General features: G+C 41.4%; 1 long non-coding RNA gene across 3 annotated transcripts; it reads left to right on the top strand.

Annotated features, from left to right (window-relative positions):
- Positions 1–2037: 2037 nt before the first annotated feature.
- Positions 2038–21549, top strand: LOC110477011 (uncharacterized). 3 transcript variants are annotated; one of them, XR_002466515.3, is made up of 3 exons: positions 2038–10727; positions 16248–17514; positions 19603–21549. It is a non-coding gene; the product is annotated as an uncharacterized LOC110477011 (long non-coding RNA). The 3 variants fall into 3 exon arrangements; XR_014953116.1 differs by having other exon boundaries at positions 17386–21549; XR_014953115.1 differs by having other exon boundaries at positions 16248–21549.
- Positions 21550–22047: the final 498 nt, after the last annotated feature.

Genomic DNA, 22047 nt, shown 5'->3' with positions numbered 1-22047 from the left:
TCTTCAGGTCTTTGGATTCTGACTGGTTTACTGCAGTCAGCTGTGACAATGTTTCCTACATGCATCAATCTGTTTACCAGGAGCTGGCAGAAGACCCATTTTGGAAAGGGTGCTAAGTCTGTCATGGATAAGAAAGAATTAAGGGAAGCTTAAATGTCCAAGGAGCTCATCAAGAATTACAGTTGCCCTGGCCTCTAGGAGATCACTCCATCTGTACCAGCATATTAAAGAGGGACTTTTGAGGGGTTTTCAGATGCTAAGATTTATCAATCGAGTCTTTCAAAACTTCAAGTGGCACAGACCTTGCCCTTCCCACTCATTTTCCTTCTCCAAATACTTTGGCACAAGACTACAGGGTAGGATTATCTCACAGGAAGAGCAGGTGGTCTGAGAGTCACAAGTCCTGAGCTCTGAGCAGATCTGTCTCTGGTTTGTGGTGTGGTCTCAGGCCACTTGCTGAGTGCCTGGTATTGGGGAAAGCTGGACACCCACATCTCCTGCTGGCTCCAGAGAAAGCACTGTTGGGTACCTTGGAACCAAAAATCCTTGACTATCTGGATTCTTTGATGTCTGTAATGAAAAGATTTCTCATACCTACCTCCATGGGGTATTGTGCCACCTCACTGATATTCATATGGCACTGTCAGATATAAACACTGTGAAAGAAACTACAGTAACCCCGTTATGTTCCTCTCAGTGCTGGTGTAGCACAAAGCCTTGGCTTTGAGGAATTGGCCAGATTTTTCTCTACAGCGCTCCAGGCACCTCAGGAAGCTGATCTCTCATATTTGACAAAGCTGGATTTCTCCAGGCATCCTGGCTGGTGATTTACATGGCCTTTTTTGTAGTGATACTCATTTTCCCCTATTCACACTGCCTACTGATGAGCTGATTTGAAGTTACCTCTTGCTCATAGGTTCAGTCTCTTGTTCAGTCCCTTTGCACTCTTTTATCTGATTGCTGAAGTGGAAACTGGGCTTGCTCTTAGGCAGAAGCAAAGTCACAAAGCAGCACCAAATCCTGGCATGCATGCCCAAGCTTTGAAAAATGCAAGTGTGTTGGGCTCTAATAGAAGGGAAGGCAGACCCTGTGCCTGCAGGGAGCTCAGCCAGATCCAGCATTTTTCAGAGATGCCCCATGCCTTCATCAGTATGCAGATCCATCTGTGCTGCTGAGATATCTGCATAGTACAGACAGGGAGTGGGGGAATACATTTATAAATAGGTTCACTTCATCTTTCCCTTTCCTGATATCCCCACTGTCCTTTATTCCCTATTGACGGAGGTGCTTCACTGCTGAGAGCTGCCAGTCCCACCCTACCTTCCTACCTGCTCTCATAACTCCTTCTTCTTTGCATTGCAAATGTGAGAGGAATGGATGGAAGGAGAGAGAAGAACAGGCTCCACTGGCTGCTAGGACTCTTAAAGTAACTTTTGCCATTCAATTAACAATGATAAATACTAGAAATGATAAGAGTCTGACATTAGAGTGCCTGCCTGCTATTTGTAATGGGTGTTTTTTTAATTCAACAGCTACATTCTTAGAAAGGTTGCACACTATCCACCTACCTGCATAGCACAGCAGCCTGCACCAGAATAGTTCAGCACACCAAGCACAGCTCACTCTTCCTGCACACTGTGCTAGAAGGTTGTTAAATGTTGTATGGTCACAGAGAAATTAAACATTGCTCCTACTCATGCTTACTCACAAGAGAAGCTGTTGGAGCTGGAGTCACACTGAATGCAGCAATCATGTTAGTTCATCACAGTAACAGTTGCTTGGAAGAAAAACACAGAAAAAAAAAAATTGACACAGAGCTCTTTTGCAATTGGGTTGAATTTTTTTTCTCCTGCCATCTCACTGTGATTTTCTGGAAGTCAGAATAATTCCAGAATCCCAATTTTCTTTTCCTGTGCCCCAACACATGAAAAACCTCTAGGGAAGTTGTCCCATAAACTATTCTTGTTTGGCTCCATGGCCTTCATGTGTGTTTTTTTCTTTTCTCAAGCTCACACTAAACACCCTTTGATAAACAGATTTGTTCTTGTTTTTACTGATGGTAGATGTAGAAATTGAACTTGACCTTCTGGCATCAGAGAACCCAACCCAAACTCCTTGGGAGAGACCAATATCCTTCAAGAAGTTTTGAAAAGTCACATTTTCCATTTAATTTTTTTTTCTTATTAAGGAAGTAATAGAGGAAATTCTACAAATTCCATCATCTGACACTGAGGATGTAAATGTTTACAGATGATGAAGCAATGCTTTCAGAAAGTTACTTTTGAACAAAAGATGAAAAGGATGCTGAAGGAATTTAGCCTCTAGAAAGATGACTGACAGATTTGTCAAAAACCAAAAGGTCACAGCACTTGGGGCAGTTCTACTATTTCCCCTGGAAAATACATGTCCTTGCAATTGTTAAGTGATGCCTCTTGAAACATAATTCATATACATCAATCCACACAGCCATGAAAGCAAGGGAGAAGAGCAAGTGTCAGATGGACACAAGTGTGGAGAAGCTCCATGGATTGGTAGTACAGTGCTGAGCAGGTGGCAATGACAGGCAGATCTGTCCCTGGATCCTGTTATGATTCAGTGACAAAAACCTGCTCTGAAAGGCTTTGAGAACAGCTTTGTGTAAGACTTTCTCCTTTGGAAGACAAAGTCCATCTCCCAGGACCTTCACAAGTGTCCAGTGGGACGGATCAGCAGACCTTTTCTCTCAGCTACTGTCTCCCAAAAGTCTATGAAGAAACTGTTCCCACTGGCAAACAGCTGCTGACCTCAGCAAGGAGTCTGGGACAGCAAGATGAGCTTGCATTACACAGGGAGACAGTCCATTCCCAAAATTATTCACCCAACAGACAGGGACACAGATTGTCCCTCACAGAAAATCTAACTCAAATATAATGCTGCCGAACAGTGTTTTCTAACCAGCAAGGTACTTCTCACTGAGAGAAAGCTCAATGAGACACTCTCCTCAAGGTGGCCTTGTAACACATCCCGGGATGTCAAGTGCCCAAAACTGTTCTGAATGAGGTTATCTGGCAGAAATCTGATGCACTGCCTGGTTTCCAGCCTGGAAAAGGAAGAGAAAGCAGACAAAAGTGATCTAAGAGGGACAAGCAAAGGCATACATGAAGGGACAGTAAGATGGGAGGGAGAATAAAACTGAGAGAAGAGGATGGGATAGGCAAGCAATAACAGGAATGGAAGATAATGGCAAAGATGCAATACTGGAGGTCTCAGAGGAGAATTTACAAAAGGGAGCCCACTGGATTGCTGTACCATAGCTCATGAGCTTCAGCCCTCCTGCACTCTTGTGTGTCTGCACTGCTCCTCATGTTCTGTCCCTGTTTGTGTTTCCTTCACCTTGGCTGATGGAAGTCACCTCAGCAGCCCAGCTGACCATGAGCTCACTGAAGGACATCTGCAAGGCTCTGTATGTGGTCACTGTATCAGAAAAGGTGCTGCTGTCTGGGTAGACTCAGAGCAGAGTGAGTATAAACTCAGGGTATGTGCTGAACGCCCATGCAGCATGTGACTAGCATGACAAATGCTTCCTAGAGGGGCCAGCTTTTGCTCCATATGTGTTTGCAGGGCACCCAAACTACGTTTTCATGGATTTACATCCAGGAAAACCCAAGAATAAGTATGGCAGTCTTGGGCATTTGCCCTGCAGGCTGACACTGGCAGGATGCAACATATGGGCTGGCTGTCCATACACTCCACAGCCTCATGTGCTCGCTTCTGACAAACCCTGATGGAAAAAATGGCAATCCTGTGTCAAGACCAAGCACACAGAGAGCTGTTGTGGTATTTCATAATGTTCTGCATTAAAATGTGCTTGTGGACATATAAAGTAATAGAAAATAAAGTCTTTGAATCTTCATATATAGAAACTCAGACATCGACAGTGCAGAGCTGTGGCAGTTTTCCCAGCTGACACTTGGCTCTGGAGCAGCAATTCACTCCTGGTGGTTCTGCCCATGCACATTCTCAAGCATCCAAATCCATCCCAGACACACCCTGACACTATCCCTGTGCAGCAAAGCAGCAATGATACGAAGACATAGCTGATAACAAGCTGTCAGGTCTGAGCAGAACTTTAGGACTTGCTGACACACTGCTTTAAGTCTACCAGTACATTTTCTGGTTGGTAGCCAGCTCTCACAACTTTGTAGTTGTCACTGTAAGATAGACCCTACAGATCAATCACCTTGCTTGGCAATGTCATGTCAGATTGGGATGACAGTGGATTTCATCAGAACCTGGCGTGGGTGCTTTTGTCACTTACTTCACATATGGAAAATCTCATCTATTTTTGCCAAAATTTAATGTGGATGATCTGGGAAGGGATGAGGAGGTGTGGAAGGGTAGAGGTGTGATAGCAGTGTCAGTCTGTCCCATTTCTGACATTTGAAAACAAGGGATTTTCATTTCCTATTCTGTGCTTTGTCCTGACCAAAAAATAAAAAAAAAAAAATAAAATTTGCAGTGTGTTAAAAATGGAAAGTCTGAACTAAGATGTTGTGTTCTAAAATAAGTATTTAATTTCTCCGGAAATTTTCATTCATGGAACTTACCAATATTTTTTCAGGTTTCATTCTGACTTGGAAGAAATTTGAACTTCAAAACCATATTCCTCCCTGAAACAAAGTTATTATGGTGTCCTCCTGCAGTGCCAAACCAGCGTGGGCTCGGGAGGATGGCAATGCCAAGAGCACAGCTGCTGACTCCATTTCTATGTCTTGGTCTCACCTTCCGTGTCAGAATGTCAATTTTAATACTTGTATAACCCCTGAATATTTCATAGGCTAAACTAAGGGGGTGTGTGTACAGATGTGAGATTTCTATTATGCCAAAATCAGGTAAGACAGAGGGTGTCAGAAGTCAGAGTAGCTGGAAAGCACCATGCCCACCACTAATTCTCCTGGGCAATCCTGGACACAATAAACTCCAGGAAAGTGAATAAAGTAGTGTTTAAGGCGCAAGTAAGGGGAGAGGCAAGCAGATAGCCAAGAGGAATAACCTTGACTGATGAACAACAGGATGTGTGCTGTTCTTTCATGTGGAACAAAAGGCAAACATGAGACTTCACCCGTGTTCTTTCTGCCTGAAAACCACTTCTGATTGCACACTGCAGAGGTGAAGTTAGAAGTCAAACACAAGCCCTCAGTCTTCTCTTTTGCAACCACAACCAGAAAACAGACAGAAGGGGATAAAAAATGCAAATGTAGAGCCTTGCTAGAGGGATCCTAAATACAAGGAAAGGACTGTAGGCACTTTGTAATTTTCATGTCCTCTTGGGTGTTCAGAAAGGAATTTCTGGAGGGAGAAACTACAAATCCATTAATTACTGAGGTCATGTTGACTTAGACTACCCAAGTACCTCCTTCCTTTTTTTCTCTTTTTAAATATTTTGAAGGATGTGTGTCACTGTTTGAAGTCAAACACTGAACAAGAAATAGATATAAGCAAATCAAGATATTCCAGCTGAGTAATGCCTAGGAGAGAGTCTCCAGATGAGTGATGGTGTGCAACACTGCAAGCCCTTCATGACCTGATGAGAATCAGTCAGCAGCCCACAGAGACACTCACAACCCAATATTGCATTAACCAGAATAACCAATAGGCCAAACTGGGTGTAGGAGAGATCTTGGTTCAGATTTTCTCTTGCTTGCTTACAGCACTGGACTGAGATCTGCCTCTAAACTTAGTTTCCAGCTGGTGTCATTACTGTCTTGGCTTTTCTGCACCTCTCTATGTTTCTCTGGTTTTGCTCAGAAATATTACCTGAGAATCTGCTCCACTCAAGCATCTAAGTTCTAGGGGAGCAGGAAAAAAAAGTCATTTCTGATGAATTTTAATTTCTGAATGGAAAGTTAAAAATAATCCCCAACTAGCTGTAATCAAAGCACAAGTATAAATCACACATGATTCACAGTTCAGCATCCAGTGGGAGTTTCTTGGGAAGGATTGCTTCCCCAGGGCCCTGGTTTTCAATGTGATACTGATGTGTTTGGCTTCTCTCCCACTTCTGTAGAGCACAAGTAAGATTCCAGCCTCAAGACTACAAATTCACTCGGGATGTTGACATCTGCAATCAAACTGAATAGTTTAAAGTGGACTCCATCCCCATAGGAGTCCATTTATTCTAATTTGTGGTAGGTGAGATTTCCCTGTTTTGGCTAGTATGAGAAAATAACAATAAAACTTTCACTTTTGTTTCTCTTTCTCCTTAAATTTGTATGTGCTTTGAGCTCTTATGGACTTGAGAATTCTCTGCTAATTCAGGCCCAGGAACATCTCTGTACCTGTATCCAGAGACTTCTTTTCCTTTCCCTCCACATTTCACCGTGTGTCTCGGGTATTGTTCTACTTTCTCCATTGCCAATGACTAATTTAAATTGTCCCAGTTTTCAATTCCCTCTTGGTAGCCTCCCCCTGTCATCCCAGACGAATTTCCTGAGACACATCCTCTCCTTTCTTTCTCACACTCTGTCTCCCACTCAATATCTAATAATTTATGTAAATGAATTCATCAGTATCAAAATAATATTGAAGGGAGAAAGAGGGTCTGACTGATCATGCAAAATATGTGGACAGCTCTGGGAAAACAGTTTTTCTTTAAATCTCTATATCCTTCAATGTACCTCCTAAAAGCTGCCTTAATCAAGAGTGCTCATGTTAGCCAGTGATACTTAAACAATCTTAAGACAATAATTTCCAGGTGAACTGCATTTTCCAGGCAGTAACCATAAGTCACTTCCTACAACTCAAGCCTAGTAGACCATTTCTAATCCTTAAACCTAAAATGATCTTCACTTATAAAACCACTCCTTTAAAAGAATGCAATCCCTTAAAATGACACTTTCCACAAGTGTGTTTCCACATGTTCAACGCAGCAGTATGAAAACAAAGATTGTTTACTGATGAATCTTTGGCATTTGCAGCCCTGAAGCTGTGTAATTGCCAGAAAAGGGTTTCTCTGAGGCACCTGGGATGCCACAATCCCTTTTCCTCACTGGCAACTAAGTTGTTCATTTATTACACAGAGGTTCATCTATTTCACTATCCTCTCTGGTAATTTTAAATTGTTCTGCATTCAGCTTTTATGCTGCAGATATATCGGGCTTGATGAATGCAGACAGGAATTTTATTTCATTATCTTAAAATATTCAAATTACACATGCACAATAAATATTGACAGGGAGGTGAAAGGAAGGCTTCACTGCATCTCACAGCACAAGTTACAGTGGCAGAAGGGAGTGTGCAGGGTGGGTGTGAAGAGCACAGCAGAAAGCCTTGAGTCTTTGACTGGTGCACTGAGTGGGGACTGATGCTGCTAAACCCCTGAAGAATCATACCCTGCAAATAAGCCATCCTCTCCTTAGATCCATCTCCAAGATCCTCTGGGGGGATGTGGGATCTTTTATGTTTCTGCACTCATTAGCAATACCAAGGGACCAATAAGTAATTGCATAAATTCTCTTGCTCATATTTTGGTACTGTTTTGCTTATATTGGTACTAGAAAAAGAAAAGGGAAACATAAGAAAATTCAGCCTAGAAAAGACCTCAGGAGTTCTGTAACCCAGCCTCCTACTCAAAGCAGGGTCAGCTCTGGAATCAGGGGAGGTTGTTTGGGGCTTTATTGAGTCAGGCCTTAAAAATCTCCAGGGATGGAGAATGGAGAATGCACAACCTCTCTGGACAACTTCTGCTTATAAAAGCTCACCTTTGATTGCAGTCTTGCATCTGGTATAGCTGCATAGCTGCAGAATTTTTTTTTTTCTTTTTTTTTCTTTTCTTTTTTTTTTTTTTTCTTTTTTTTTTTATTCAGCTCCTGGAAGCTCCAAATAGTCAAATAACATTTTGTACTTGAGGACCTTAAGCAACTTGCAGTCTACAAGCTGCCATTGACTTCCAGTGCTGGGTTTCCAAAAGCTTTCCTACTCCAAGCCCTGGACAGCCCCGACTGCCTGATGTGTGCAAGGTCCTGCCTCAGGTCCTGCTGTAAGTCTGCAGGGTGAAATTTGCTGCCTATTTCATAGTCAGGAAAACCCATCTGTAGAGAGGTTTGTGATGTACATGTTGTCGAAGTCACTAAAAAAGATGGGAATTTCCATTCACTGCTCTCAGTGCCATTTTCTACATTACCTCTCTTGCTGTCTATGAAACTTCAGCCCAAGTTTGCTCTTAATGGAGTGGATTTATCCCATATAGGATCCACAGTCAACTCCCTAGCTGCCACTTGCTTTTATTGCCTCATCTTTTCACTGTATCTGTTGAAATTTACAGTTAATTCATAGATCTTGTTCCTAATTTTGATTCTGTTCTCCACAGAACCATCATTCCCTGCTTTTCAAAGCTTTTCTTCACTGTGTTCTGGGCTAGTATGAATCAAACCAATTCCAAGAGGCTGCCAGGGGCCGCATCAGGGTTTGCATTTTTATGTGCAGCTCTGAAATCTGGCAATTAAGATGCCAACAGACAAAGTCCTGCCTCTGGCAGCCCCTTTGCCCTTCACAGCAAGACATCTGAGCTGCTCATCCATTAGGCTCCTCATCACTGCAGCCATCAGCATCACACTTTATGGAAACTCACTGCCAACTCTGCTTTCCTTAAAATTCTGCCCTGTGGTCCTGGTGCTGTTTGAAAAGCAGTTTAGTTATTGGTGAGTGGGATGAGGGTAAAGTAGGGCAGACTGGGGAGGGAGGAAGGGGGAAGTGAACTGGCAGTGATAACCTCATCAGCTTCTCAAGATAAGTTACCTCCTCTCATCACTCAGGGTCCCTAATCACAGAGGAGCACCAAAGGAAATGCAAAACTCCTTCACCAGAAATAATAACCCTTCCTTTGCAGATGGCACAGAACTGCTGCCCATGTCCATGTACCAGGGGTCTCTGTTATGGGAATATTTCTTCTCTGTGAGGAAATTCACTAACAAAATTTATTTCAGATTGATACAATATAAGGTAGATATTCTCACTGAAAGTAAATTTTCCTTTTCCCCCCAAAATATCTTTATTTGGGGTGATCCACAAACTCCACTTGAGACAGAAAATCAACATTTTGTTTTCAACATCTTTTTTACATGCCATGAATGATTTTAATTCACTTCTCTCTGTTTCATAAACTTCCCCTTTAGAAATTTTTGTTCCAAAAAGAGAGAAAAATGTGCCCTGATATGACCAGCATTTTATGAGTTTTCTCCAAAATGAAATCCCTCATTAGCTGATTTCATTTCTATAAATATTTTATCTTAATGGAATCATATATTTCAAAAGGAACATGTTTCTACCCCATGTCTTCTGATTTTCACTGTACTAGTTTAAAGATGCTTATTCCAGGCTGCTGTAAGAACTTTGTTGGATTTTGCTATAACATTTTCATGGACCATGTAATGCCATCCACAGGTAAGTATGGTGGGAAATGCCTTCCTGACCACATTTGCCACTCCAGCCTCCTCATGTGCTATTTGCCTAATAGGGGGGATATGAGCTGCTTTGATTTCCAACAGGTATCCAAACTTTGCTTGAAGTAGGAAGGTTTAATTTGTGTGGATTCTTGGAGCTGATTCCCCGCGTGGAGCCGCGCACAGCCCTGGCCACGCCGCTGTCGCCAGCGCCAGCGAGGGCTCTGTGAATCACAGGGGCCCCCACAGCGAGCTGAGAACGAATTTCCCCCTGAGCTGCCTCTTTGAAGTGATGCTCCAGCACAGCCTCGCAGGCCACGAGCAGGCTGACATTTTGTGCAGCTCCTGTTTGGCAACCAGGCTTGAAATAACAGCAAAGGAAGATCTTTGAACCTGGCTGATATTGCATATATCTAGATGCACTTCTGAAAATGTAGAGTTTTCACTGGCACAATTTGGGAGAGGAAGAGGCAAGGCAGAAAAAAACTTTGAATAAAGAAAAGCACAAGTATTTGTTTAAAAATACTTCATGGGAAAGAACATTGCTTGTTTGGCTTAGTTCTAGTCCTGAATCTGTTTGCTGTGACATTTACTGTTAAATCACTACCAGATTATCTTCACTGTTTAAGGAAAAGCTAAAATCCACTTGTTTTACCTCAGGGTAATTAGTTTGAGGGCTGTGAGGTTGAAGTCAGTATGTTCAGCTTGTAAAGCTAGTGTCCTTTTCCAAATTTTCTGTTGAAGCTGTTACTGTTTGTAGCCAAAAATTACTTCTTCTCCACCCCCATTTCAGCACTGTTTTATCTATGCTCTTCCAGCACAACTAGCTGAAACAACTCTAATCACCTATTTTTACTGTTTGAGTTAGGGAGTGTTCACAGGACTCATTTTGCCAGAAGAGCTGGAATGCTTGCAGAAAGGGAAAAGGGAAAGGGAAAGCGATACAATTTCAGAGCTGCAAAATAGCAGCTGAACACGATAATATCATCAGCTGGCAGAGGTGGCTGCACACTGAGCATCTGTCTATAGCCTAAAAGTACTGTTTTGTTTGGGGATTTGTTTGTTTGTTGGTTGGAGTTTTGGTTTTTGATGACTGCAGGATCACTCTAACTGCTAATACAATTAAGAAAGAAATTTCAGAAAAAAGAATACTAAATCCTCTGGTTTTTAATTCCCTAATGGGTTTTGGGAAGAAGTAGTTTGTGGCAAACAAGGAAGACAAACCTGAGTCCTTTGCTGCATCCTTCCTCTTATTTAAGAAGATTTGTGATTCTACATCTAAATCCAACAACTTTCCATGTGGCCCTGGTAAGTTACATAAGCTAAACTTTTCACAATTTGATGTCTAAAACTAATCCTTTAATCCATATTTAGGATCCTGTAATTAACTCGTCTTAAATGTTATCTGCGGGTGCTCAGACATACTGAAAAATTGATAAAGTGTATACTTATTCTTACTTAAGGCACCCAAATTTGAATTTTTTGACCATAATGACTGCTCCTAGGTGTTAATGAAGACTTTCAGACATTGAAGGGTTCTTCTAATTAAGAAATTTTAAATCACACTTCTCTGTAACTGCTGAAAATTATACTTCAAGCACCAAAATAAGTCCAAAGTGGCAAGAAGCAAATTCTAGCAATGCTTTTCCTATTCCATGATAGGCATTTTTAGTCCATCTTCTTTTTGCAGTGTTTGGGGGAACCTCTCTCTCCTCCCATGAACTCTGTATGGGGCTGGGTGACTCATAGAGAGAGACTTGCTGAAGGTCATGGCACTGGAAGTGGGGAGAACAAGAGTTGTCTTTACAGAGATTCTGGCTGAGCTGTTGGGAAAAAAAGTTTGTCCTAATAGCTAAGGTGAATGACTTTAACTCTTTGTTCTCTGCCTCATGGATTATAGCTGCAGAGAAAACTTTTTTTTCTGAGAAACTTAAGCTTTTCAACAAGCTCCCATTAGTTTAGAAATAGCAATAGATTCCCACCTGTCCAAATAGTCCAAACATTCTTACCTCCTTTCCCATCTGTCATCATCTCCCTAAGGTTACTGAATTGTTTTCCTTTAATGGAGGAGTAACTGTGGGATTTCAACATTGCCTAGTAAGTGGGAGACAAAGGGGGAAACAGGCCTGTAAAGCAGGATAAAATAAGAAAGGTGTGGTGATTTCTTTTATCAGCCTCAAGGTTTCTTCCCTCCATTTCTATTACAGAGGCACCAGCCTGACAATCCCTGTCAGATGATTTAGCATGAGTAATAAGGGTCTTGGTTACTACTTTTCTATGTACTGATGCACAGGATTTGTCAGGGGGGTGGATTTTGGGGTGGGAAGAGCCAGGTGAAATCTCAGAGGCTTCACTCCCAAGCATTGGCCATTATCTCTTTCCCCAGGGCTGAGACATAGGACTAGGAGCTGAAGGACTGGCATGTCACAGGCTTTTGTTTCTGGAACAGATTTTCCCCAAGTGGCTGATAACAGGCTCAGTCTATTCTATGAAGGATGTCTTTAGAGCCTGCCCTGATACATTTATTATAAACAAAAGCTACAGAATGTTAAATTTTGTCTCTAACAAAATGCTGTTCTGGCTATTCAGATAAAAACAGGTTTGGCTTGGGGTTTTTTTAGATGCAGAGCTGCCTTTGCTGTAGGAATTCTTAAGCATTAAGGAAAGATCAATACCACAGCTAATGGCCTAAGGTATCAGAAAACCTCACTGGAGGAAATGAGAATGTTGTCTGGAAACCAGATGATGATAATCCTCAGGATAAATGGATTTAGAGATTTCTGAAGCTGTTTTAGTAAACAGAGGACAGACTTAGGCAGTTATTTCAACAAGTTCCTTTACAAAAGAGAAAGAGATTGCCATTTTCCTGTTTGGTTTTAGTCTTGACATTGATGAGTTTCAGTGAATACTTATTAACCTCTTAGATGCAGAACCGACCTTTTAATAAAGTAACCTCTTCTCCTTTACAGAGAAATCTTAACACCAGTTACTTTGTCTGGCAAACATTGTCCTGGCACATGCTGTTGACAAAAGCTGGCAGAGAGTCCCTGGTTTCCCTGGAGTCAAGCAAAGGCAGGTGGAAAACTCATAAAGGACTCAAGGCAGAGTCAGACAAGTACCAGGAAGCAGAGGTGCCTTGACTCTGCTCTGGGTTCATGGCTGTGAACCAGCAAGAACCAGAGCAGAGCAGTGTTCAGCATGGCCAGTAAGTCCATCCAAGGAGCCCTGGTGCCCAGGGTCAGAGCTCCATCCAGCCCACCCAACCCCATTCATCTTCTCTCTCACCACCCCTGCAAACACCTCTTCCTCAAGACAGTGATTCATAGCCTGGGTCATCTCTTCCCCTGTGAAAGCTATTTAATGACTTAGTTCACATGTGTTGTATTTTTACGTTTACTGATTCCTCTATGAGGATAAAAAAAATCCCAAATTCAGCATCTGAGATCTGTGAGCTTGTGGTACTTCTGCAGCTGCTTGGAAATGTGCTCTGCGTTGCTCACTGAGCTTGCCTGTATTTTTTCTCCTGTTACAGAGGGCTGACCTTAAGTGTTTCATTTTCTCTCTCTTTGAATAGAAGCATTTAATCTGCTTTTCAGGTTTTCAATGGATTTTGGTGCATCAGCTAAACTCCCCAGGCTGTGCAGAATGAGATCATCAAAAGTGAAACACAGAGGTTTGAACCACCCTAAGTGCCAGAGCAGTTTACCTTGCAGTCAGAGCAGGGTCAGCTATGCCCACTGACTCTGCCCAGAGAAGCTGTGGCTGCTCCATCCTTTGAAGCACTCAAGGCCAGGTTGGATGGGGTTGAAATAACCTGGTCTGGTGGAAGGTGTCTCTGCCCATGTCAGAGGGGTGGAACAATGTTTAAGGTCCCTTCCAATCCAAACCATGATGCTGTGACATGCTAGATTTGGTCCATCACTGCCATTTTCCATATGTACCACATCCTGCTGCTCACATGGTTGTTGACCAGTAATAACCCATCCCTCTGTCCCGTGGAGCTTCATTTTCATCAGCCACTTTGTCTGAAAAAATTAATGTGATACTGTTAAACTGAGAGCAGTTACACCTTGCCCTACCTAGTTTCTCATCTATTTTCTCTGCTTGAGAATTGTAGAAAGGGCTATGTGCATGGAAACTCACCTGCTTTTTTCCATGTATCTCTGTTGGTCTAATAAATGATATTATTTCTCTACAGTAACCTTTCCTTTCACACATTCTTAAAACTTGGTAGCTGTAAGAATACTATCACTACAATATGTTATTATGGCTATTGTATTTCTGACTGAGCTGTAAAATCAAGGATCTTACAGTCATTAAAAATCCCCCAACACTCCTCACAAAAATAGACATGTTAGTTCAGGTTCCCTGGCCCAGTGAGCTCAATCTTTACATAATGTTCCAGCTCAATTGTGGCTCCTTTTACTTTCAGTTGTAACTGAGGGTTGTTAAACAGCTGCCATGATTCCCCACGCTGCCCCGAGAGACCAAACTGCAAATGAATTATAGATGTAACACAAGCAGCCTTTCACATGCGTCACCCAAAGCCTCTTACGTGGGTCAGGATGGTGTGGTGATTGTCCTGTCAGATCACTGAGACAAAAATCCGTGGGCTTTGTGAGACTACCCCAGTGTATTGATTACTATAAAGGAGACAGAGAATCTTTGACTTGAGATAAAAAGATATCAGACATCTGTGATTAACGATCAGCAAAACTTGAGTGTTGTAGAGAGAGCTTTTAATTGATTCTGTTAATGTTCCTCTCTGTCTGCATATTTATGCACCAGATGCGCACATGCAAAGTGTTTTGATGTGCAGATCCTACGTGTGACCATAGATAAAATCTGTGAGAGGAATATGTGGCAGGGCTAGGAAAGTCCCCACACACTGCGGGTCTGGCTGCTGGCTCAAGGGACCATCTCAGTGCCAGCCCGTGGAGATCTCAGGCTGTGTCATCCTGGGTCCCCTCACTGGGCTGGATCCTTATCCCAATGTGGGTCTCAGATTCAGTCAAAGAAAGAAACTGAGAATTTCTAGCCAGGCAGAAGCCTGGGAAAGAGCTGGAGATGAATATAAATAATTCTTTATCTGTCTTGTTTTTCACATTGTTTATAGTTAAGTTCTATCACTGTGCGTCAAGCACTCTGCACCAATTCTGTGGGTTGTTTTCACTTCAGGATCAATGAAGTTGGTCCTCACAAAGCTCTGTATAAAAGAGCGGCATATTTTGAATAAATCAGATTTTTACTCTCACAGCCTCCTGAGTCAGAGTCTATTCATTCCCATCCTGCCTCGACAGCGACATCCCCACCCACAGGCTGCATCCCAGCCTGGATGTGGCCCAGAGGAGGGGAGGGGATTCTGTGTTTTCACATGTAAGGAAGAAGACAGCAAGAGAGGGGAGGAAGGAGAAGAGGGAGAAGGCAAAAGAAAGCAGGAAGAGAAGGAAAGGAGAGGGGAAAAAAGGAGAAAAATAGAGAAAGAATACAGAATACAGTGCAAATATCTTCTTACAACTACAATTAAATGTAGACTCCTCCAAAAGAAGAAACAAGGAGATGACAGTGAGGACTGAAGCTTGGACTCTGTCCAGATGCTCAATTGACTTTGTCGTTCCTGTCCTATTTTGACCTTTCCATTTTTCAAGGGTAATTAAGCACTCCAGCTTCAGATTGGATCTTGCTTCAACTAGTGATTCACCTCCACTGACAAGGTAAAGAGCTACACAGAAAGGTCCAACCTGGCTGCCCAAACAGCCATGTCCATATTGGTCTTATTTTATGTGAATATAATGCCACCAAGTAATTAGCAATAAAAATACTGTGCAAGAGCTGTGTATGACATTAGGATTGAGTAATTTGGTCTTTAACCCATCTAGCAGCTCCTGCAGGATGCACTAAGTGACTGAAAACCATATATCTCATTACAATAAATATTTTATAGATGACATTTCAGCCCAAATCACCTTCCATGACATTGTTTTTAAATCCACTGGCAGGTGATAGAGTGATTTCAGTGTCTGGTCATTGGAAAAGAAGTCTTCCGTTGCCATGTTAAAATGAACTCTTATTCATAACAACCAAATGTTTTAATTTGATCGGTGTCAAACATCAACAGTGCAATAAACTGGTGACCCTTCTTCAATTTCTGTCACTCAGAGGACAAAGGACCACTTCTTCCCCACCTTGGGTGCTTATTTACCAATTCTCACCCTTGTGCTGACACCTACTTGTGAGAAAACTCTCACAGTGGACATCCTGCTATATTTGTTTTGTGGAGAGGCAGAAGAATTTGCTATTTAAGTCTGTAAATCTGGCATTTTCACAAGTGCTGAAATTCACACCTTTGCATTTCCTGCTAGATCCCTGCTATATAAGGTGAGCAAAGGTAACCACACTGCTGATATTTGCAGTAGTCCTTCATCTCACTCCTGTTGGGACTGTTCCCATGCACATAAGTACTCTTCATCTCTGACGTCTGAAGGCAGATCTTTATCCATTCTTATGTGGCTGAGAGTGACAAAGCATCAGAGAAAGCTTCCTAACTGTGAAATTTATTAGACAGGAGAGCAGAGTCCTCTGGGGGAAGTGTTGGAACAAAACTCCACCAGAGGAGGTTTTGGAGGGGATAAAACATTGTGGAGGGAGGTGTAGTGTTATGGTCCTGCAGTGACAAAGTTGCGCAGGTTCTTGAAACTACTTTTCATTCCTGAAAATTGGGGAGAAAGTGGGAAAAACCTTCTCCACTCATCAGGTGGGCTTCTTTGCCATTGTGCTGTATGACATTTTCTATTAATTAAGTGTATGCTCTATGTTTAAATCACTCAGGATTCTCTCCACACCCTCCAAGAAGGGGGATATCTGAGTGATTAAAGCATCTGGGTCATTCATTCAAGTACTTCTGCAGACATGAATAGAAGGCCATGCTTCATCCTCCTGTAAATGGGTCATGACTATTCAGACAAGAGTCTCAAAGGCAACCTGAAGAGATGCTAACCAAAACATATGAAAAATTTAACACACCTGATGCAACTGATCTCCTGGGCTCCAAGAAAAAAGTGAGGATGTTTTCTTCAAAATTAATATATATATTTCTACAAATACAGCTCAATCAAAGCCAACCCATGGTCAATAGACTATCCCAGGGTCTCACTGTCTTCATGGCTGAAAACTTTCTTCTACTTTTCAAATTAAATTTATTCATTCTCAGTAATTTTTTTGTTCTTTGGACAAAATTTTTCTTCAGACTGCTCTTGCTCTTCACTGGTGTGTAGCCTAGTTCCCATTTATAGATCGTAGCCTTGTTCCCTCATCCTTAATTGTGTTAAAATTAACAAGCCAAGCTGTCTTGATGTAAGACAAGCACTTCCATTTCCCAGATCACTGTTAGGGAACAAAGCAATGAACAAGAAATGATTGCTTATTGGCTTTTTAAAAATAGGAATTAGTGACATTAGAAGAATTAAAAAGTATCGGTTTCCAAAAAAGCAAAAGCTGATGTTTCTCCCACATCTTGTGTCTGCAGAAATCCCTGCTGCTGCTGCAGACATGCTGAAAGCAAGCTGAAAGCAGTGAGTAGAAGAAGGTATGGCAGGAAATCCAGCAGAGGAAACAGTTGTTGGAAGAAAGCAAAATCAGAGATAATGCCTCTTGCTCAGGAAGTTTTAAATTGAAATTTGCTGAAGACTGACAGTGTTTTGGGGAACTGTTACTCATACTATCTTACACTCTTTGTTAAGCTAAAAGATTAACAAAGCTCTTGCTCACCATCAGAAACACTCTATTGCACTGCAAATGCCTTTAGTCTGATTCTTTATGGCTTTTCTTATCTTAACTAACAGTTTTTTACTGAATCTCTCCCAGTCTGAGTGCATTACTTTTGTAGCAGTTTAACTAGCACGGCAGTCAGTACTCCAGGTGAGTTTTCAGGGAGTCTAGTACTATTGAATTCTTCACTCTTCCCCAGTGAATATATCTTCCCTGACACCACACAGACTTGTGTTTGACTCATGAGTTCCCTGATCAGCTGCCACGTCTGTGTCCTCTTTCTCCAATCAAGTCACGTTCCCAGCTATTTCAGAATGGCCAAAACAAGGTGAGTTTGCATTTGGAACAGCTGAACTTCATCCCACTGCTGCTTCTCCAACACTTGTGATCACTTTGATTTCCCCGTGTGATATTTCCACCTGCTTTGAACACCTGCCACCCCTGTGTGATCAGATGTTGGGTAATTTGTACGACTCTCTGGCAGCATCCTCACGGGTGGGGATGGACTGTCACCATCACTTGCACTCCCTGCCACCCTCAGACTCAACACAGGCAACAGCCAAAATTGTGTTTTGTTGCAAAATTACAATTAGTCAAAAACAAAAGCCTGTGATGGCAACATTCAGGTTTCCTTGAAGAATATAGTAGAAGTAATTGCTCTGATTTGGGGAGTCCCAGTCTCTAAAATTAAAGCTGGTATTTTTAACCTAGACTTACTAAGTCAGATGGAAATTCTATTTTTGTCTCTTTTTTCCCTCTGTATTTTTTGTTTGGACCTTTATTCTTTGCTAATTTTGTCTTAGCAAAGGTCACTTGTTTGAACCTTAGATTTTCATAGGCTACAAAACTCATTTCACATCTGATTTTACTACTTCTTAAACAAGCTGAAGCAGGATTTTTCATAACGGTACATATAAAGATGCCTTATAAAAACCAAAGCAACTGTGGCTTCTTTTACAGCATTTGCATTATTTTTAAAGCACCCTCTACTTACCTTTCCAGTTGATTTCTAATCTATTTTTTCATCTATAACCCTGATAAACTTCCAACTTTACCTATATTTTCCCTTTGTGTCCTTCCAAACTATCATTAACCACATATCTGAGTTACTTTTTGTTCAAAAGAATTGACCAGAAAATGACAGGTTAAGTCTAATCAGTTAGTCTTTGCTCCCTCAAAGGCCTCCAACTGCTGTTAAGTAATATCCCTTGTCACACTTTAGATAGCCCAACAGGCTGGGAAAAAAACCCAAAAAATACTTGTTGTAACTACAATGATAAACAAAATCTGCTCTGAAGCTACTCTAATTGCCTTCAGAGTCCAACACAGCCCTTGGATTGACCTCTTTCTAAGGAAACATAATAGCCAGAGTAATTATTAAAGTATCAGCCCAGACTTAAATCCACATACAGATTTCCTGCTGAACATTAAATAACACTTGGTCTTTGAAATATTGGGCGCTACGGTCTTCAATCAACTTCTGTCCCTCATCAGCTTTACAGCACCAGGGAAATAAAAGACAAGAATTTCCTGGACACACGATGTCAGCAGCTGGAACACTGACCTGTGCTTGCAGAGGTTGTTGCCCTACTAGGCAGGGTATTGGCATTAAGATTCTAAAACTGCTATCACTCACAGGAGTTCAAAGACTTTTCTTTTATTCCCATGGAGGTTTCTTTTACAGTGGGCTTTTCCTGCCATTTAAATGTTTTCACCCTGGATTTATTGGTTATTTTATCCGGTCTGCAACCGAGGTTTGTTTTGGGTTTCTTTTTTGCAGTATGAGTTCCTAAGCTTGTTAAAGCAGCCAGAAAATGTTGTGCTGCGTGTTATCCCAGAAAATGTAAAATGTGTGATATTTCAGCTATGGTAGGGTTGGTAATAAAAATTTTAAAATATGAGTATTAATTTTAGACTTCATGCAAGCCTTTGAGGAAGCTCTGCTAAACTGAAAACACCATCTCCTGCTTCAATTAGACATATTAAGTAATCCTTCTCTTTTGAAATCAATTTAATAATTAGATATGCTAAAGGATCAAACTGTGAGTTCCAGTTTCTCATAACCCTTTGCCATCACCAGCAGCTCCTTACAGATATGGGCCCTGAAATGAACATTCAGGAGGGGTTTAGATTAGGGGAACATGCATGGCCGTTTATTTTTTGCTTGCTACCACAGCTCATTCATTCTGTAGCCTCAGAAGAGGCTCTGAGATACACTCTGTACTTTCTCTCTCAGACCAACTCAATCAGCTCACCCAAGTATGAGAAGCTTTCCTAACAAGAGCCTTACTCAAGGCAAAGTCTACAAGCTCCTCTAGTTCCCTTTTCCATTGATCACTGAGACTTTTGGAGCCAGGGAGGCATTGCCTCCATTTCCTAACCTTTTGACTGACATCTCATTATTGTGTTCATCCAGGTGAAATTTGCTGCAAGCACAGATGTGTCGGCACATGGACATCCAGCAGCCAGGGATGGTGTGATGTCTCAGCTTCTCTGTGGAATACTTGTCTTGCACAGAGTTTGTCAAGGACACAATCACCCCTCTAGATTGCTCAACACAGTGTGACCAAGACCTGAGGAGAGGCTCTGAGAGAGAAAATTCTCCTCTGCTCAATCCCATGCTTCTGCAAGGGAGCTGCCTTCAAATAAAGACATTGCTGCTGCTGAGTGCTGTTCTGCAGGAAGTTTTGGGCTGAAAAGGCCTCCATCTGTTAAGATTTTTCCCATACTGTTTCTGGGTGTTATCTAGATGGAGGGGAGACATGGAGGAATCCCATATTACACACAGGAGAACAGTCTTGGCCTCTCTGTTACAGCCACCTGAGATTTTTAAAGTAATTGATACTATTCTAAAACAAACAAATAAATGGAAGGAATATACTTTTGAGCTTTCTTATAGATGAGATAGAAAAAAAAATGTGTTCCTCAGAAATGCCACACTATATTCAATCACATTTAAGAACAGGAAATCAGCCAGTGGCCTCCTCACTTTCAGCTAAATGTGTACACAGCTCCTGTTGAACAGGCTTTTAAACCTAGACAGAATAACAACCTTGAATTCAGGAGAACAACTATTTCTATTAATCACTGTAATAAAAACCTGCAAACTTGGCAACACTGTTTCACACAAATGCCTCCTCAATACACACTGGCATCACCACCCCCAGTATTACTCAGACATTATTATTTTATCATTGCAGTGTCTCTTAAACAGGCATCTTCTTATTGCCTCACAGAGGAAACTAATTAATCCAAGTATGAATGTTCTTGAAACAAATATTTTAAAATAAATATTAGCTCAGGTGGCCCTCTTTGTCCTAGAAGTTAACTCCTGTTTGGAAAAATAAAAAAACTGAGTATCATAAATAAGCCTTTAATTTGGGTTTAATGGAGGCCATTGTTTTGGGCTGATGCATTCATCTATTAAAGAGAAACTTACACAGATTTCAAACAGAGAAATTCTTCTGTCACGTAGTTAATAAAAATTAATAATTATTTCCTTATCAAATAAATTTTGTGGGGAATTCACACATAACAAGATGACTGGAAGATATATTCAAAGATGAATTGGGTGGATGGCTATCCAGAAATGCAGTTTTGGTCACTGCACATGAAGTAAGTAAATTCACATTTGAGGGTAAATTCTGAAACTTGAATTCTGAGCACTTTGCTTGTAAATCCCATTGCCTAACACATAAAACTAAAATGAAATGCATGAAGTGCAACTCTTTGAAGGACTAAGCATATTCAATTCCTTCTAAGTTGAGCTACCATTTACAGCAATCATTCTTCTAGAAGGAGACTAGTTTGGAGTCACCTTCCTCATCCTTGTTGCTCCTTAAAGGATTCTTTTAATTCAAGGGAAATTTCATGGATTTCAATAGTAATGCCACTAGAGCTGCTATTATCTCTCTGAGCAGTAATACAAGCAAATACAGCCACTGCAAAAATAGAAAAATAATTCCTACACGCATCTCATGCTTGTTAAATCTTATCGTGGCATGCTGTGATTAATCTCTTGCAGAGAGTTTTTTTAATTCTTATTTAAGAATAAATATCTGCATTTCTTCATAGTAAATAAATAAGCTTTTGTACCACCTCACTTGTGACAGAAATGAAAAAGAAGCCATGAAGTGATAACAGTTAGTTTTGTTCCTCTACAGATCAGACGTTTCAGAAACCCCATGCTAGATGAGCTGACCATTCTTCTCACTCTGTATTTTTGTTTGATGGTTAAATTTATGTACAGATTAGTTTCCAATGGCTTTTGATCACATTTTAAGGACTAGATCTAAAGCTGTTTGAGTGCATACAGGTCTTGATATATGGGATGTGTTTTTTAATAAATATCTTCCTGCAAGCAGCCTGGCATCCTCATCTATTACTGCTTTTGAGTAGAAAGCATGAAGTTTGCTTGAGTTCCTACATGCAGTCCCTCAAAAGAATGTTTCAAATAAAAAGACAGAGGAGAGGAGTGCAGCTAGAGGGAGGAACTCATTTTTGCTGGTTGTGGTATTCAGAAAAGTGCACTGGGCTGATATAGGGACAATGGAAAACTCAAAGAGGAAGAAAACTGAAATTTCTGCCTCCTATCAATTCTCCTAACTCTCCCTTCCTTGAAAAAGCCCTTTCTGAGCTGCAGATGCAGCATCCTTGGTGCCATCAAAAACTTTTGCTAAATGAAGGACTTTAACAAAGGACTTTGTCAGGTAGTCACACCAGGCATAATATTTTCTTTAACAGACATGGTGGTTGGGAAAGCCACAAAAACTGCCCAGGAGCTGTGCAGTTTGCCCAGGCAGAGGAGCAGCCAGGGGCCCTGCTCTGAGCCTTTGCTTTGACTGCCAGCCCAGGTGAGAAT

Source organism: Lonchura striata, chromosome 2 (assembly GCF_050655825.1).
Source record: "Lonchura striata isolate lonStrDom1 chromosome 2, ASM5065582v1, whole genome shotgun sequence".
NCBI classification, from domain to species: Eukaryota; Metazoa; Chordata; class Aves; order Passeriformes; family Estrildidae; genus Lonchura; species Lonchura striata.
The sequence above is the reverse complement of the archived record's forward strand: the minus strand, read 5'-3'. Positions and strand labels throughout refer to the sequence as shown.